Source organism: Camellia sinensis, chromosome 11 (genome assembly GCF_055761805.1).
Source record: "Camellia sinensis isolate YWXY chromosome 11, ASM5576180v1, whole genome shotgun sequence".
Classification (NCBI taxonomy): domain Eukaryota; kingdom Viridiplantae; phylum Streptophyta; class Magnoliopsida; order Ericales; family Theaceae; genus Camellia; species Camellia sinensis.
This window is the reverse complement of record NC_138971.1, coordinates 164,418,988-164,437,846: the sequence shown is the minus strand read 5'-3', so window position 1 is coordinate 164,437,846 and position 18,859 is coordinate 164,418,988.

Here is an 18,859-nt window from a genome sequence, read left to right as displayed (position 1 = left end):
AATAAATTTTAAAATTTATTTACGTTTGATTTGTTAAACTTTTGAGTCGATTTTAAACTAGTGTTTATCAAACCGAATTCAAGTAGTTTGATATTTTATATAATTTTAGACTCATTGAACTGAGTCGAATGAGCAATTGATTGTTTAAACTCAGTTTGAAAATTTTAACGAAATTTAAAATGTGTTCAAGCTTGGCTTATTTATTTAACAAACCGAGCTTGAACAAGTTTTTAATAAGTCGAACATGAGTCGAACTCAAACTATTTGGTTCGTTTGTCATCCTTATCTATATTAATTATTTGAATTGTTCATCTTATATGACAAGCTAATAAAGAAGATGCATGTAAAAATTTGATTGATTAGATATAAGACCATCTCCAATGGTTAAGCAAATGCATCACCAAATTTCAATTTGATGAAAAAGTACATTTTTTTTTTTTTTTGCTCCAACGGTTTTATCAACCTGATATCAAATTGAGAACATCTCCAAATTTTCACCAAACTGAAAATGTGTTGTAGCTTTCAGCAAATTATTGTCCGTAGCCGTTGTTTGTAGACCACCAGAAGTACGACCGAATGACCACCTCAAGCAAAATTCTGTAAAAATTTTACACTGGGAGGTCAACCCCCCCGGTCAACCACCTCTTTGTTTTCTCAGTAAAAAAAAATAAGGGAAGAGAGAAAAACATTATACCTCAGTTGGAGCTATTCATAGTCGAAAACCAGCACCATTTGTAATATACAAAGTTGAATTCATCACAAACAAAGATCGAAATATATAAGAAATGACATACATAACCAGATTTACCATTAATTATCACCGATCGATACATATCCAATGAATTTGCAGAAAATGAAATCACGCGAATTTGTGCATTGATATAAATAACATGATAGTGTACAGAGAAAGAGAGAGAGAGAGAGAGAGAGAGAGAGAGAGTAGTGGAGGTGATTGAAGTTTACCGGGTTCAGATCCATCAGAAAGGAAGAAGAATTTACAGAAACTAAATGCAGCTCTCTTAGTTATGTATGTGTATTTTATTTTCACTTTTCGGTTAACCAGCCGGTCAATCGGCCGATCGTCCTCCCGAACGCCCACTAGATTTGATGAAAAAAATAATGAACCGTTAGAAATGCTCTAAGTAATCATATCATCAAATCACATACATAATAATAACACAAACGACCTATTCTTATAAATATATAAGTCGTATGGATACAAATGGTGTAATAGTATGATAATTGATGTTGAATTAACTTGAATTTTTACATTGATAATTTTTTTTAGTTACTTGTATAAGATGAACGGTTTAAATTATTGATGGGCAATTTGGGAAGATTAGTTTTTTTTTAGCTTTTTGGCTTTTTTTTGGTCACATCATCTTTCTATTTTTTTACACAAAAAAGTTTAAAAAAAACTAAAAAAATCAAAAAGCTAATTTTTTACTATCTTTTCAAAACACCACTAAATTGAGTTTAATTTAGATGAAACTTGAGAAAAGTTGAATCCTTTTACAAAATAGCTAGTTAGAACATCCACACACCAGTCTTTTCAAATTCTTAGTCAAATTATAACTTAAAAAGCTATTTTTCTATTCTAGCTAGTCACATTTTTAGTACCCACTGCATCAAACTCTGTATTCTAATTCAATTCTATTAAAATGTTATTTTCTTATTGTATTTGTTATTCTTTCTTTTTTTATTAAATTGATGAAGTACCAGCCAAACAATTATTATATGTTCCGTTATAAGGGTAAAACTAGAGGAAATGCCCAACAAGTAATAAATAAATTGTCATTGACTGGTTGACTAGCTGGACTTCCGGTCGAACATCTGGTAACACCTAATCTGCTTGTTGTGACAATGAACAGTGGCTCACTTCATTAGGGGAGGAACTGTAGCATTGGCAAAATGAATGAAGGGTATAGCGAGTTTGATGGATCACATATGTGATGCTGATACTCTCTACAATAGCTTCAAAATCATTGTAGAGAGACTGATGGTAATGCTCTTACTTGCTTATTTTGGTCAAACATGAGACTGAACACCAATTAAACATTGTTACTCTGTTTGGGGTAAATTACAAATATATTATTGAGATTTGTTTAAAATATGAAATATTTATTTAATAAAATTAATAGAAAAAATAATTTTTTAACTACTTTTTTATATAATAATAAAATTATTTGAATTATTAATTAAAATATATTTCTTATATCATTAAAAACTGCTAAATTCATGATTTATTAATAAAAAGAATAATTTGTTATGCAATTAGAAATTTGAAGGGACATGATATAATTTTTAGAATCACAATAGGCAATCTATATTTTAAATAAACCTTGAGAAATGTATTTATAATTTACCGCTCTGTTGTTTGATTTTTATAATCTATTTTATAAAAAAAATTTAACAAAATTAAAAATAATTTAGTAAAAAAATTAATAAATAAAAAGCACTCATAATTTTTATACGATTTTACTTTTTGGGAGGTTAAAAAATATGTTTTTAATGTTTATTTTGTTAAAAAAAATTAAAAACTATGAGTAAAAAGCACGCATACTAGGTATGAGGTAAAACTGACCAGAATAGGGTATGTATTAAGATATCTGTAAAACTGATTAATTAAAAACAACAATGAGTCTATTATTTAGAAATAACTCATCAGTAAGTTCTAGGTCAACAACTTTGCCCTCAATACCTAATCAAGGATTAGTGATTAATGAAGAAGATGTTGAAATACAAAATGATAACATTAATTTAAACTGGAACATCCCAAAATTACCAATTAAAGAAATTTATAAAACTACTTTTTTGCAGAATACTTTTCATGTTAATTTGCATGTTAAAACCATTGAACAAGTTTATGCATTAGCAAAACCTAGAGAAACCTGTCAATTATTTGATTCTAATCTAATCAAAAGGCATTTAAAAAATGGTAAGAATTTCAATTAAAAATATGTTTTTAATGTTTATTTTGTTAAAAAAAATTAAAAACTAATTTTGAAATTGAAATCAAATTGAGTTTGTATTTTTAACTCATTTTTATGAACACCAACTAGAGCATTACATTCTTAGGGTCTGTTTGTTTTTTATTATAGGAGATGAGATTAGATTAGGATGGATGTATGGTCTATTAATATTGTATTTGTTTACAAAGTAGAAAAGGGGATTCGTAATACATTTTTTTTTTTTTTTTGATCGGCAAATGTTAGTAGTTAATTATTAGATTAGCACCTATAGGAGAAAATCTCTCCACCCTTGGCAAAGAACTTTAAGTGCTTGCACTCCCTTAATTCAACCCTCCTAAGGGGAATTGAACCCATGACCTCCTTAAAATTAAGTCCTAAGGAAGGCATGGTGACCAACTAGGCTAGATCTAGTTGGTTAATTCACAATACCTTGAGACTATGATAGGCTTCCATTGATGGGATTTGTAGTCCTCCATGAAAGATTATATTAAAAAAAAAATCCCTTAGTATTAGAAAGGGATTTGTTATTTTACCCTCCATTTACCTACCTCATTTACTTACTCTACTTGATTAGTGAGAGGGTAATTTACATCTAAATTGGGCCGAGCTAGGTAATGGGTCGTTGTGGGCCATAGTAAGAAGGGTTGAGTAAAAAAGGCCTTGAAGTTAGTCTGGTCCAAGAGAGCTTTGCAGTTAGCGCGGTCACCATACTCAGCGTTAGCTCGGTCATAGCATACTGTGGTTAGCTCGGTTGGAACCTTGCTATTTGCTAGCTCGGTCTAAGTACGCCATGGGTTGTACAGGAGAAACCGAGGTAAGAGTAGTGAAAGGAAGAACCGAACTAGGTAGTTCGGTCTACTCTGCGGCTTAGCATAGCCATGCTTACCTCGGTCATATTGGAATCCGACCATGGTAAAACCATCTCACTTGGTTCAAGCAGTGAGAGGAGCGTTGAAGGATAAGCATTATCTTTCAGGAACATGATTCCAATGAGGACTCTACATGGAGGAGTAAAGAGTCCTACTAGGATTGTGTCACGCGGAACCTATAAAAGCTCATAGCATCACCTATGGAGAGGTAACACAACTTTGATTCCTGAATTCACAGAGCTTTTGTGTCTATTGTCTATTGTGCTGACTTAGGCATCGGAGGGGTTTCCAGCACACACCCGCTGGTTAGCTCACGTTTGTGTTCTCAGGTGGTAAAGCGACGACGTTTGGAGGAGTGCAAGCTTGATCAACAGAGTCATACGAGAAGAATTATTTCATGCTCATACAATTGGCACCGTCTGTGGGAATATCAGACAAAGAACAAAACCTCTTGATCAAGTTTCCCTCGCTAGTTGAATGGCGCACAACGAAGATTTGCCACAGTCCGCCATCGACAAACAAACCCTAGAGGGGGTGGGAGGCGCGAAGGATTGCCCTCTATCCCTCCCATGGTGGACTTAGAGCCTTAGCGACAGAATCCCCGGAGGGATACAAAGGGGAGGCGGAACAACAGCCCTCGTCGCTCTTGCTCACAAAGCCCTGAAAGGCAAAGGCGAAGAATCGACCCTCAAGCTTTGAAGGATTGCGTAAAAGAGCAAAATGAACTAATAAGGAAGATGGCGGCGGACATGGAGGCCATGAAGCGCCAGATCAAGGGAATAGAGGTGGCAACAAGAGAGGGGCGCAAAGGCAATACGCCTCCTCGCCACTCAAAAGATCGTGGTAGATATACCACGCCATCGTAAGCAGAAAGTAGAAGCCTCAGGACAGGCGACACTCAATCAAGGACTTCCAGAACTCGTTACTCCAGGTCTGAGAGAACGAGATCATTGAGGTCTTACACCGAGGGGAGCACCTATCGGCCCTTACATACGTACCAGACATCATCCAGGCAAACGGAGTTGCCTAGATCGTCCGACTTACGGACTATGCTTGAGGAAAGGGCACGACGGAAGGAGGATGCCAAGGTACGTGACCCGCACAGAGTTTCAGCCCTTCAGCGGTTGGCTCTTCGGACGCATGGAAGCGTCGAGGTTGGAATGCCAATACCACACCTTGCCTATGAACCAACAGATAGAGCATTGGCAAGACTACATAGCTCGCCGTTCGTTCTGGCGATTGAGAACGCACCATTACCTTCGGGCTTCATCCAGCCTAAATTTACCACGTACGAGGGGAAGACAGACCCTTACATGCACCTAAGCCACTTTCGCCAGGTCATGGCAATATACCAGCGGAACAAAGCTTTGATGTGCATCTTATTCCCATCTAGCCTTGGCGACCTAGGTTTAACCTGGTTCGAAAGGCTACCAGAAGGCAGCATAGCCTCCTGGCACAATTAGCGGAGGCATTCGTAACAAGGTTCAGAATGAACACCAAGACACCAGTGGAGATCGATCAGCTACTCTCCATTGACATAGGCAACAAGGAAACATTGAGATCCTACAACAGTCGCTACTGGGAGACATTCAACCAGATAGGGGACTGCCCCACCAATCTCGCCATCACACAATACAAAAGAGGACTTCTAGTCGGAAACAGATTGAGGGATTCAATTACTATGACGCCACCCCTCACGATGGAAGCCCTGATGGAGAGAGTGCACCAACATATACGGGTGGAGGAGGATAGCACCTGTGCCAAGGCAAAATCTGGTGCAACAGCAACACCAGATAAGAAGACTACGGCAAAAATCAACACGGTAGAACATCTAAGCAAGAATGGATGAGGCAGACAAGACAACGAAGAGGACCGAGATAAAAGATGGTTGAGAGTTCGCACTACCATTACCACGGTATTCAAGAAACCAATCTACTGAATTCTCAACGAGATACGCGATGAACCTTTCGTTACATGGCCAGCTAAATTGGGAGAGGCACAGAAGGATTACGACGAAAGATCTCGATGCACCTTCCATAAAGAAAAGGGGCACCGCACTGAAAACTACACGCTGTTGAGACAGCATCTGGAGGAGTTAGTGGCAGCTGGTCACCTGGACCGGTACATAGAAGGAGGGACGTAGCCAGCCCCCCAAAACCACGATCACCCAGACGGAACACTAATTGACGCCCCACCTCAAGTCGTGATAAACGTAATATATGGGGTATTCGAGCCTAAGCGAGTATGTGAGCTCAGGGGCATGATAAAGAAGGCTGAGCACTTAAGGGAGGTATTGAGTGCACAGCTCACCATTAAAAAGGGGAAAACAGAGGCCACAAATGTTATGTCTTTTTTAGACAGAGACTTGGTAAGGATATATTGCCCTCACAATGATGCACTGGTCGTCACTCTTCGCGTCAAGGATTATGACGTCAAGCGAATTTTGATCGATCAAGGGAGCTCATGTGAGATAATATACTACGAAACTTTCAAATAGTTGAAACTGGAAGACAAAGACTTGGCACCTGCCGTATCTCCCCTGATCGGATTCAACTCGATACTAGAGTGGCCAGTCGGCAAGATAATCCTCCCAGTCAGAGCAGGAAGCATGACTAAACAAGTGGAGTTCTGGGTATTGAAAGTCCCTTCCACTTACAACATAATTTTGAGGAAAACATGGCTGCACGCCATGCGATCGGTAGCGTCAACCTACCATTAAGTAATGCGGTTCCCCAACGAAGCTGGAATAATTGAAGAGGTCTACGGAGACCAAATTATGTCCAAACAATGCTTCGTCACGGTAAATTGCAGCCGAGCTGCCAAGGGGTTTGTTCAGATGGTGGAAGAGCCTGAGAGCAATGAATTGTTTGCGGATGTTGGCAAAGCCGCCAAACAGAAGGCAATGGAAGATTTGGTACAGGCAAGAATAGATGAAAAGAACTCGGATAAGTTCTTTTTGCTTGGCTCATCTATGTGCAGCACTGAGAGAATAGAGGTCATGGAATTCTTGACCTCTAACATCGAAGTGTTTGCTTGGACGCCGTATGACATGCTTGGTATTGACCCAAGCTTCATCTGTCACTAATTGAATGTCCACCCAACTGCCAAACCAATTATACAGCGCCCTCGCAGATCGGCACTCTACCATGCCAAGATAGTAGCAGAAGAAGTAGAAAACCTGCTAGAAACATGAGCTATCAGAGAGGTGCACTACCCCAGATGGATCTCCAATACAGTAGTTGTACCTAAAAAGAATGGAAAATGGCGTGTCTATGTGAACTACAAAACAGTCAACAAGGCATGCCTAAAGGACAACTTTTCTTTACCACGGATAGACCAACTGGTAGATCTGATGGCAGGACACAACCGTCTTAGCTTTCTCGATGTGTACAGTGGGTACCATCAAATCGCCATGTATGAGCCAGACCAGGAGGTTACATCTTTTATGACGCCAAAAGGACTATATTGTTACAAGGTCATGCCATTTGGCCTTAAGAACGCAGAGGCAACATTTCAACGGATGGTCACCAAGATGTTCGAACCATTGTTAGGCAGAACGATGGAGGCCTACATCGACGACATGGTGGTCAAGAGAAAGAATAAGAATGACCACCTCAGGGACCTAAGTGAGATGTTTCAGATCTTGAAAAAGCACAAACTATGCCTTAATGCATCCAAGTGTGTGTTCGGTATAGGATCTGGCAAGTTCCTAGGCTTCCTGGTGACCAACCGAGGTATAGAAGCAGACCCCTCTCAAATCAAAGCAATTCAAGAACTAGAAAGACCCAACTCTGTTAAAGAAGTACAACATCTCACCGGCATGGCAGCCGCGCTAAACCGGTTCATAAGTCAGTCATCAGACAGGTGTCGACCATTTTTTCAAGCATTAAAGGCCACGTTTGAGTAGAATGAAGAATGCGACCACGCCCTTGAAAGTTTGAAAGAATACATGTCTTCTCCACCGCTGCTAGTGACCCCAATACCTGGAGAAGAACTATTTTTGTACCTGGCCGTCTGACTGCACGCAATTAGCGCAGTGCTAGTCCGAGCGAAAGGAATCCAACATCTGCCCATCTTTTATGTCAGCAAGACATTGCTGGGCGCAGAAACCAGGTACTTACCATTGGAAAAACTGGCCTTAGCCTTGATGATGGCCTCAAGGAAGTTATCGCACTACTTTCACGCCCACACAATAATCGTCCCCACAGCTTTTCCATTAAAAGTTTTGTTTGAGAGGGCAAACTTTTCTGGACGAGTCTTAAAGTGGGCAGTCGAGTTGGGACAGTTCGACATCAAATTCCAACCCAGAACCGCGATAAAAGCCCAAGCCTTGGCAGACTTTGTTGCAGAATTCACCCCAGGAAGTCATCATATCTGCCCGGTTGACCTGACTGATACAACCAAACTAGGATTGGAAGTTGACGCCGGAATAACACAACCCCTGGTGCAGGATACCCAGTCAGACCTTAAGGTAGAACAAAGTAAAGTAAGAGAGGAAGAAGCAAACCATGCTACACCAAGCCAAACAAATAAAGACTTGGTACAATCAGATAGCGAGGGACAAAAAGCAAGTATGGACCTTGAAGAAAACACCAGCAACATTCTTGATCCCAAGGCATCATCTGATCCCTCCACTTGCTAGAAACTGTTCGTTGGAGAGATGTGGAAGCTCTTCGTGGATGGAGCGTCCAATAGGCACGATGCAGGACTATGCATAGTCCTCATCTCACCAGATGGCCTAGTGGTGGAGCAAGTAGTCAACCTTGGCTTCCCAGTATCAAACAACGAAGCAGAATATGAAGCGCTTTTGGCAGGCTTAAAATTAGCATCCTACATGAAGGCCACCGAGCTAATGGTTTACAGTGACTCATAGCTGGTGGTAAACCAAATTTCAGGAGACTACGAGGCAAAGGACGACAGGATGGCTAAGTACCAAAAGTTAGTCAGAAAAGAGATCAAGAAATTTGAAGTAGTGCGGATAGAGCAGATCGGTAGGGAAGAAAACAGTAGAGTAGACGAACTAGCAGGCTTTGCTTCAATGGCAGATACATCCGTCCCACATCCGTTACTGATTGACTACTTACCAAGACCAAGCATTGAAGAACCGGAAGTAGAAGAAGTATGTTGCACCGAACTAGGCCCTTCATGGATGGATCCCATCATAGCATTCTTAAAAAACGGCGTCTTACCGGAAGAGAAGAAAGAGGCCAATAAAATAAGAGCAAAGTCGTAGCGATTTTGGCTCTCCCCATCAATGGCCTTGTACAAGAAATCCTTCATAGAACCTTACCTAAAGTGTGTCCATCCTAGCAAAGTTTAAGCGTTCTTGTTCGAGATACACGAAAGTGTATGCGAAAGCCACCAAGGAGGAAGATCATTAGCTTACAGAGCCATTTCGCAAGGATATTGGTGGCCATACATGCAAGCAGATTCTGAGAAGTACGTCAAGAAGTGCGAGAAATGCTAGAAGTTCGCACACCAAATACATCAACCAGCCAGAGAGCTTCTACCTTTAACTAGTCCATGGCCCTTTGCAATGTGGGGCTTGGACATAGTAGGACCACTTCCAACGGCACCTGGCAACAGAAAGTTCTTTCTTGTAGCAACAAACTACTTCACAAAGTGGGTGGAGGTAGAAGCACTAGCATCAATAAAAGAGAAAGATGTAAAGAAGTTCGTCTGGAAAAACATCATCACTCGGTTTGGCATACCGAAAGCTCTGATATCTGACAACAGCGCTCAGTTCAACGGCAAAATTTTTAGAGGCTTTTGTGAAGAGTACAAGATAGAGTTCTACAATTCTACACCAGCATACCCCCAAGCGAATGGTCAGGCTGAAGCATCAAACAAAGTCGTCTTGGATGGACTAAAGAAAAGGTTAGAGAAAGCAAAAGGCAAGTGGGCGGAGGAGCTCCCCCATGTTTTATGGGCTTACCGCACCACACCACAACAGTCAACTGGCGAAACACCATTTTCCTTGGCCTATGGCATGGAAGCAGTAATACCACTGGAAGTTGGCCTCCCCATCATCAGAAGCAAAAATTTTGATCCAGACTTAAATAGAGAAGCCATAACATTAGAGCTCGACCTTGCAGAAAAAAGAAGAGAAAGAGCACTGGTTCACATTGCTTCATACCAGCAAGAGTTGTCCAGAAAATATAACAAGTCAGTGCACCCAAGGCAATTCAAGATTGGAGATTGGGTACTGCGCAAAGTAATTGTCACGACCCAAACCCGCCCCTATGGGTTTAGCACCGTAACCGGCCAGTAATCCGAGATGACCGAAGGTCTGCTTAACAGTAAGACAGTAATACAGAGTACAGGGGCTGGCGGAAGCCAAAACAGTACTAAAAGATGTCCAATGAGCTGTGACAGTCTGTATGCAAAAAGACTTTTTTTTTTAAAACATATTCACATTCGAAACAAAACAGTATGTACATACATCATATACAGAAAATCAGGTTAGGGACCAAATCCCTACCATAACAGTACAGTACAGGTACACATATCATTCAGTCTATACAGTGTTACAAAACCAGATACAAAAGGGGGAAAACTAAAACACCCCAAAAAGCCCTAACTTGAAGGACTTGGAACCTCGCAGTGAGGCATGTTGGTTGGCTTGACAAAAAGGGAATTTAAACCCCACGCCCCTAGCTTCGATCCGGTGCCTGGACACCTACATATATATATATATATATATATATATAAAAACAGTAAGCTAAAGCCCCGTGAATAATATATGCGTAAAGAGATTAAGAATGAATGTCCTTTCAGTATTGAAAACAGTCATTTATCAGTATATCAGTCATTCAGTTTGTGGCTCATAATTCATGCCATACAGTAATTCAGAAACTATAATAGTCATATGTGGTACACCCAATAGCAAAACAGTACAGTAGGTCTTAACAGACCGAATAGTCAATGATGGCCATCATATCAGTAAACAGTAGTGGTTCCAAACATGGGAACCGACAGAGATCTCTGTAACAGTAGCAGTAACAGTTCAGTAACAGTATATTGCTATGGATGCCACGAATACAGTTCACAAATAGGACAAACATTCATTCAGTAAACAGTGTCATTTCATAAAGCAGTACAGTCATTTGTTTAGAAAATGATCTCAATTGAACATATCTTTACAACATTGTTACTCACAGAGTTCTGGGCTACAGATAAGCTAGTACGCATCCTCGGATGCCAACCCTACACAGTTACAGAACGAACACACACTAAGCTACACAGTTGGAAAATAATAACTTAATCCCTAATTTGCCTCGATGTGGTTCTACATTAATATCCTCATTAGGATGCCTTAAACTAGGCCTAGGAATGCCTAGTGTCACGGCCTTGGTTGTTTCCAAGCTAACCGTGCGGCACTTAGACAATATCAAGTCTCTCTTGATGATGCTAAGTCAGCCTAACTCACACACTTGCAGGAAAGAGAAGTTTAGAAGATCACAAAGAGCGTTTGAGAGAATGCCTTGCTTGTATTGCTTGAATGCTTTATAACTCTTGGTGGTTGGATCTACTTGGGTGGTTTGGCCAAATGAGGGCCTCCCCCTTTTATAGGCTACAAATGAACATTCTAGAATTACCAGGGTGGAGAGTGTTCTAGACACTGCCTCCTTCTACATCTACTAGACTATTCTAGATCTACATGGATGGAGGGGATTCTAGATCCTTCCCTCATCCTCTCAAAGAGCCTATTGTAGAATATACAAGTAGTATGTACAAGCTTCTAGAACTATGTACAAGATCTACCATTCTCTTGAATGTTCTAGAGAATTCCAGCATCCTCCGTGGTTTCCATACTTTCTCAAGTTTTTCCCGGAGCCTCTAGAGTATTCCATTGGCCACTCTTCCTTGAGAATTCCTTTTTGTAGACCATTCTGCCTTGGTATTTCGGTGAGACGTGACATTCTCCCCTACCTATGCTCACGACGCCCTCGTCGCGCCTTCTCCCTTGAAGTCGCAGGTTTGCTACTTGACTTGCGCCTTCTTTGATTTCCTTGGTCCACTTGCCTTGTTATTGTTGTGGAGCCAGTCATCCTCTTGGTAGTGCCTTCTACCTTTTTCTGGTCCATCCCCAACTCAATAGCTGATAAAAGTTTAAGTTTAGTATTTGCTTTACTCACCGTTGGCACCATGTAAGGACCTCCGTCCATAATGCACATAGTGTTGCTGTGAGGTAACAGTACCACGTTGAACTCTCGCAAGAACTCCATTCCTAGCATCACGTCATAGTCATCGAGTGATGCTATTGAAAAATCAACTTTCCCACGCCATCCACCAAGGTGCAGCTCAACCCCTCGAGCCATGCCATCTACGGGCTTTGCCTCGGTGTTCACCGTCTTCATCCATCCTTGACCCTTGTCAAGTTTAAGATCAAGCCTCTTGGCCTCCTCTGCCTTGATGAAGTTGTGTGACGCGCCTGTGTCTACCATGACTTGGGCCGCCTTCCCATTGATCTTGGCATCGACATACATTAAACCCTTATCCCCTTGGGTCAATGTAGTAGGCTTCGATTCGATGGCCCCAAGAAGCTGTAGAGATCCTATCTGCAGAGTCTCCACCTTTTCCCGTTCTTCAATCATGGCGTTGAGGGCTTGTCCCTTGGGACACTCTCTTGCCCAATGTGGCCCGTCACATAAGAAACAATTGGTCTTGGGCTTGAATCTTTCATTATTTTCTCTGAACTTGCCTTTGCCCTCTTTGCCAGTGGGAGGCTTGCCATGCCTTCCCTTGCATCGGATGCTTTCATCCTCATCCTTCTCACTTTCACTAGAATTTCTGCTAGTGTAACCCTTGGATGTTTTGGCCTTGCCATCCCCATGTTTGTACTCAATAAGTGATTTCGCTACCGCCATGGCCATTGCAAGGTCTTGCACGCCTCGACGTCTTAACTCTTGCTCCGCCCATGGTTGTAGGTTGTCTAGAAAGTTGAAGAGCAATTCCTCATCAATCATATTCGGGATTTCAAGCATGAGTGTAGAGAATTCCTTTACATAATCCCGAATAGACGTTGTGTGTTTAAGATTTCTCATGCTCTTCCTTGCTTGGTAGGCCACATCCTCGAGATAAAATTGCTTCTTAAGTTCTCTTTTGAAATCATCCCAAGTTGCTATGGTGTACGTACCTCGCTCAATATCAGCATGCCTCCTACGCCACCATAGTGTTGCCATGTTGGTGAGGTAAAGGATAGCGGTCCGTACCTTGGCATCTTCCGTGGTTACTGCCATTGCTTCGAAGTATCTTTCCATGTGCCACAAGTAGTTGTCCACCTCCTTGGCATCTCTCTTTCCATCAAAAGGTTTTGGTTTCGGCACCTCCACCTTGGACGTCCCCGGTAAAGTCACAGCTCCCCCAGCTATGGCCTTCTTGCACATCGCCACGTCTTGGCACACCTCCTCCAAGCGGGCTTCAAACCGTGCGAGCATCTCCAACACCTTGTCTTGGAAGGAGTCATTAGTCACTTGCCCCTCGTGTGCCACAGAGTTGATGGTGGAAAGCATGCCATCGTGGAGCTCCTTGATCTCCCCCTTGAGACCCTCCACTTTCTGTTCAAGGCATTGTTCCAACACATCAAGACGCTCCCCCGAGTCATCCACAGCAAGCTCTACCTTGGCAAGCCGTGCTTCCATGGTGGTCACAACATCTCGTGACTTATCCTTCCTTCCCTTCGTGGGTTCCCTTCCATGGGCTTGCTCTAGCACAGTCTCCTCTACACCGGATGACATTGTTGCCTTTGCTTCCTTGTCTTGAACCTGCTCTGATACCAACTGTCACGGCCTTGGTTGTTTCCAAGCTAACCGTGCGGCACTTAGACAATATCAAGTCTCTCTTGATGATGCTAGTCAGCCTAACTCACACACTTGCAAGAAAGAGAAGTTTAGAAGATCACAAAGAGAGTTTGAGAGAATGCCTTGCTTGTATTGCTTGAATGATTTACAACTCTTGGTGATTGGATCTACTTGGGTGGTTTGGCCAAATGAGGGCCTCCCCCTTTTATAGGCTACAAATGAACATTCTAGAATTACCAGGGTGGAAAGTGTTCTAGACACTTCCTCATTCTACATCTACTAGACTATTCTAGATCTACATGGATGGAGGGGATTCTAGATCCTTCCCTCATCCTCTCAAAGAGCCTATTCTAGAATATACAAGTAGTATGTACAAGCTTCTAGAACTATGTACAAGATCTACCATTCTCTTGAATGTTCTAGAGAATTCCAGCATCCTTCGTGGTTTCCATACTTTCTCAAGTTCTTCCCGGAGCCTCTAGAGTATTCCATTGGCCACTCTTTCTTGAGAATTCCTTTTTGTAGACCATTCTGCCTTGGTATTTCGGCGGGACGTGACACTAGGATGGAATGAGGATGTAAAGATACACTTTAAAATACTTTTCAGAATTTTCAGAAAACATGGGTCTCGCTCGAGCGTGGCTTTCTACGCTCGAGCGGACATGCAGACAATGAGCTCCGCTCGAGCGTGACTTCCGTCGCTTGAGCAGACTGTAAGCTACAGTAAAAGTATTGGATGCACAAAAATCACGCTCGACGGGCGCTCGATCCATGCTCAAACGTGAGACACAAGTCCTCGCTCGAGCGTGAACTCTCTCGCTCGAGCGGACTGTAAACACATGCAAAGTACTGGATACACGAATTTCACGCTCGAGCACCACTTTCCTCGCTCGAATGGACTTCATGTATTCAAAGTGTACGCTCGAGCGTGGAGTTCCTCGCTCGAGCGTGGGTCCAAAATCTGAAAATTCCAGATTTGAACCTCAAGCTCAAAACTCAACTCTAATGCATCAAATTCGATTCTTTTGGGTCAATTTTCTGGAAAACACTTGTAAATTCATAGTATAACATGATTCAAAGCTCAATTTGTAAAATCAAGGCCCAAAGGTGAGTCAACTAAACCCAATTTTCAAATAAACTTCTAGAACATGAAGAACAATGCAAATTCAACACATGCAAAGGGTTCCTTGAAATTCCAATGCTCTAAAACAGGATCAAATGCAAGATTTAACTTCAAAACATGGTGAGTTCATGGACTATAACAAAAATGTGGACATGCATGTAACAAATTCCATGAAAACAACTTCAAAACCTCAATATAAGAGCATGCATGCATGATATAAGCTTCAATCCAACAATCTAAACCAAAACTTGACTTCAAAACTCTAATCTTCCAAGAACCATGCAAGAACTAACTTCAATTCACAAATGAGAGGATGAAATCCTTACCTAGGTTCCTCAATTACAAGTCTAGAGGCTCAATTTGCCAATTCTTTCTTCAATTCTACTAAGTTTCCAAGCAATTTCGTTGAAATCAAGTTCTTTCCTCCCTCTCACTCTCTTTAGTCGGCTAAGTCTAAGAAAAATGGGCTGATGAAGTGTTGTAATGCTAGCATTAGAGATCAACTAAAAGGCTCATGAAAGTCCACTAAGTGGCATTCCCGTAAATAAGTCCAACTCTTGTAATTTAACTTAAGAAAATTGTTTGAGACCACTAAAACAATGAGCTCTAATAGCTCTAAAAACACTATGCCCCTAATTGATTTGATGTTTTGCTCTTTGTTTTTTTTTTTGTTTTTTTTTTTCTGGACTGCCAGCTCATTAGAGCTGGCTTAGTGGTCCATTTTTAGTGGGATCTATCACCACTGTTAACTTAATTAATCCAATTTAAACATACCAAATCACATTTCAATTAAATATACCATAAAATCACATAAATTCCACTTAGCATAAAACATTAATTAATTTCAGATTCGGTCGCCGATAAGGCCTTCAATTTGCAGTTTAAAACATAAAACACAAACAGATCATTTAACAGTCAAACATATAGAAATGCATTTAACTAGCACACTCAATTAATCAGTTTAGATTTTCAGTCAATTCAATTACTTATCATGATCAGTCTCAGTTTAGCAGTAATTAGTGGTGTTATCAGTAAACAGTAGTGAGGGTTGTCACAGTAATGGGAAACACCGTGGTACCTGGAGATGGCAAGTTGGGGCCTAATTGGGAAGGACCTTACAAAGTGGTCGAATTAGCAGGAAAAGGGGCATACCACTTGGAAGATAAGGACAGCAAAGCCATTCCCAGGCCATGGAACACTGCCAATCTCAAATTATTTTATTTTTAGCTTTTCTTCTAAGTATTTGTGATTTTTCTTTTTTTCTTTCTCAATAAAACAAGTAGCTTCCTTTCAGCATAGTTGTTTCATTATGTAAAAGATTTTAGTGAGCTAGGGGCATTGAAAGCATAGTTGGCTGGAATAACCAACACCCCTCCTAAGCCCAGGATAAGGATCCAGGCTGCAGGACGTTTGGTTGGAATAACCAAATACTTTACTCTAGGTTGGCAGGAAAAACCAACTTAGAGGTTGGCTGGAAAAACCAACACCCCTCCTAAGCCCAGGATAAGGATCCAAGCTGCAGGACGTTTGGTCAGAATAACCAAACACTTTACTCTAGGTTGGCAAGAAAAACCAACTTAGAGGTTGGCTGGAAAAACCAACACCTCTCCTAAGCCCAGGATAAGGATCCAGGTGTAACAAGCCCGCGAGGGGACCTCGCTACAGCTCAGACTCGATTTGTAGTCACGGTTCTAAGTCTGAACCAAAGAGTCCAAATCTGGCAAATCGTTTTGAGAAAACAGATTTTTTGAAAGAAGTGCCAAACATGGACTGCTTTGTCAGATACAGAGTCGCCACCTAAATGTTTTTTAATGGGAAATTTAGGAAACCCTGACTCGGTGCCAAAGGCCACGTGTCCGTCATCACCAAAGTTGCCTCGGCTCGGGAACTTGGGTACGATTGGGGAAGGTCACTTCGTGAGCACCCCCGCTCGCCCGATCAAAGATCGGCCTCTACTAACCATGATATCTATTTTTGAAAACTTTGTGTGTCCTTATTCCGGTTATTAGCCTAGGTTACTATGTGATGCACACAGCATATAAGTATAGACCGGGTCGCCTGAATTGGAACAAAACATTTCATGTTTATTTTTGAAAGATGGTTTGCTACTCGCAAGTAGGCTTAAAATGCAGATTTCGCCACCCTCGGGTGGGCTTATAAAAGATGATTTTGCCACTATCTAGTGGGCTTAAAACAAATAATTGATGATTTATTCCAATCCAAATAACCCAACCTTCACCCACAGGCATTCAGGCAGTTATATCACATAAGCACATAGCCTCATGGTAAGCATGCTATTCATGGCAGTCACTCACACGCATGCAAGGATGCTAAAGCATAAAACTTACCGAGTACTCCAAGCCAAAATGGAAACTACATTAGAAATCATGCATGATCCTAAGTATACAGAAATGCCTAATGCAACACATGCAAAAATGCAAACTATAGTAGGCTCGGCTATTCTAAACATGGCATGTGAAATGCTACAACTATCATGTATTCAATTTGGAATTGAAAGTACAATGCAGTTAGTATGATGCGCCGAGCCCGGTGCATGCAAAACAGATGAATGATGCAAACATGCTGTCATACTGTATGCTAATTGAAATATGCTCTAATCTAACCATCATAAGCGGATAAATAAAAGGGAGAAAGACGTGGGGTTGGAAGACATACAACACACACACGCACACTTATTACAGTTGTGCCCTCGCGCAGAGGGTCCGAATAAATAATACAATCCCGAATAAAAGAATAGTACAGTCCAAATAATACAGTCCAAATAATGTACAAATTCCTAATTAATTAATCAAATTAACTAAGAAAGCTGTAAAACTGGCGTGCAAGCCAAGGACTGCCTTGCCCCTGATGAATGATGCATGTCTGGGCTGCCTTGCACGGAAATCCACTGGGATACCTCAATTAGCCTCTGTTTACACCTGTTCTTGAAAAGCGTGCCAAGCCCCGAAAAGTTGCTGATTCTTTATTTTGCTGCAACAGAGAGCAGGAAAGGGGCATGGCAATGTATTTTCACAAATATATGCATGCCTCGATCCTCGTGCCACCAATCACGCATATCGAGGCATGATAGCCGAGGAGTCGAATTGCACAACTCAATATAGAATGAATGCACATGAAAATACAACAAGACCTAACTCCATCATGGATGGTCCGGAGTGTCGGTGACTGGGGAATTGAGACGCGTTCCGTCACTCGGAGTACGGAACGTACCTCGTTTCCCGTGCCCGGGCTAACTCCTATTCTGAACACGATGCAATATGCATGACATGCATGGAATGCAACTAAGATACAGCCTAGCATGCACAATGCTGTGAAAATGAGATGTCTCGAAGTGCGTGCACACGGGCACGCAAACTGAGAAAATGACAGAATGCGATCTAAGATACAACCTAGTATGCATTATGCTGTAAAAATGAGATGTCTCGAAATGCGTGCACACGGGCACGCAAACCGAGAAAATGACATACGCAATGCAAATGATATGGAAATATGATATGGGCTTACACTAACATGAGAGAGCCTCAGCCACACTCACATAAGAGGCCGATAGATGAAAATGAAGTGCCTCGAAATGCGTGCACACGGGCACGCAAACCGAGGCAATGGCATATGCAATGCAATATGGCAAAAATGGCATATAGAATGCAACATGGACTTATACTAACATGAGAGAGCCTCAGCCACACTCACATAAGAGGCCGAATGATGAAAATGAAGTGCCTCGAAATGCGTGCACACGGGCACGCAAACCGAGGCAATGGCATACGTAATGCAATGGCATGGAAATGGTATGCAAACATGCTAATGGATTTTCAGCACCGAAATGTGGGGGAAAACAGCCCCGAAATGAGGCGAAAGTACACCCGATGCATGGGATTTCTCCCGAAATGTAACATTGGGCTTATGAAATGGCTTACAGCTATACAAAGCATGCATAATTGGTACACGAGATGAAAAGACAGAAGCAAGGCAGCCTCAAAATAAGCATTTTTACAGTACAAATCATGGCCAAACAGTAAGCAAAGATAGGGCAACAATGGCATGCAAAAATGGCCCTAAACATGAGATTAT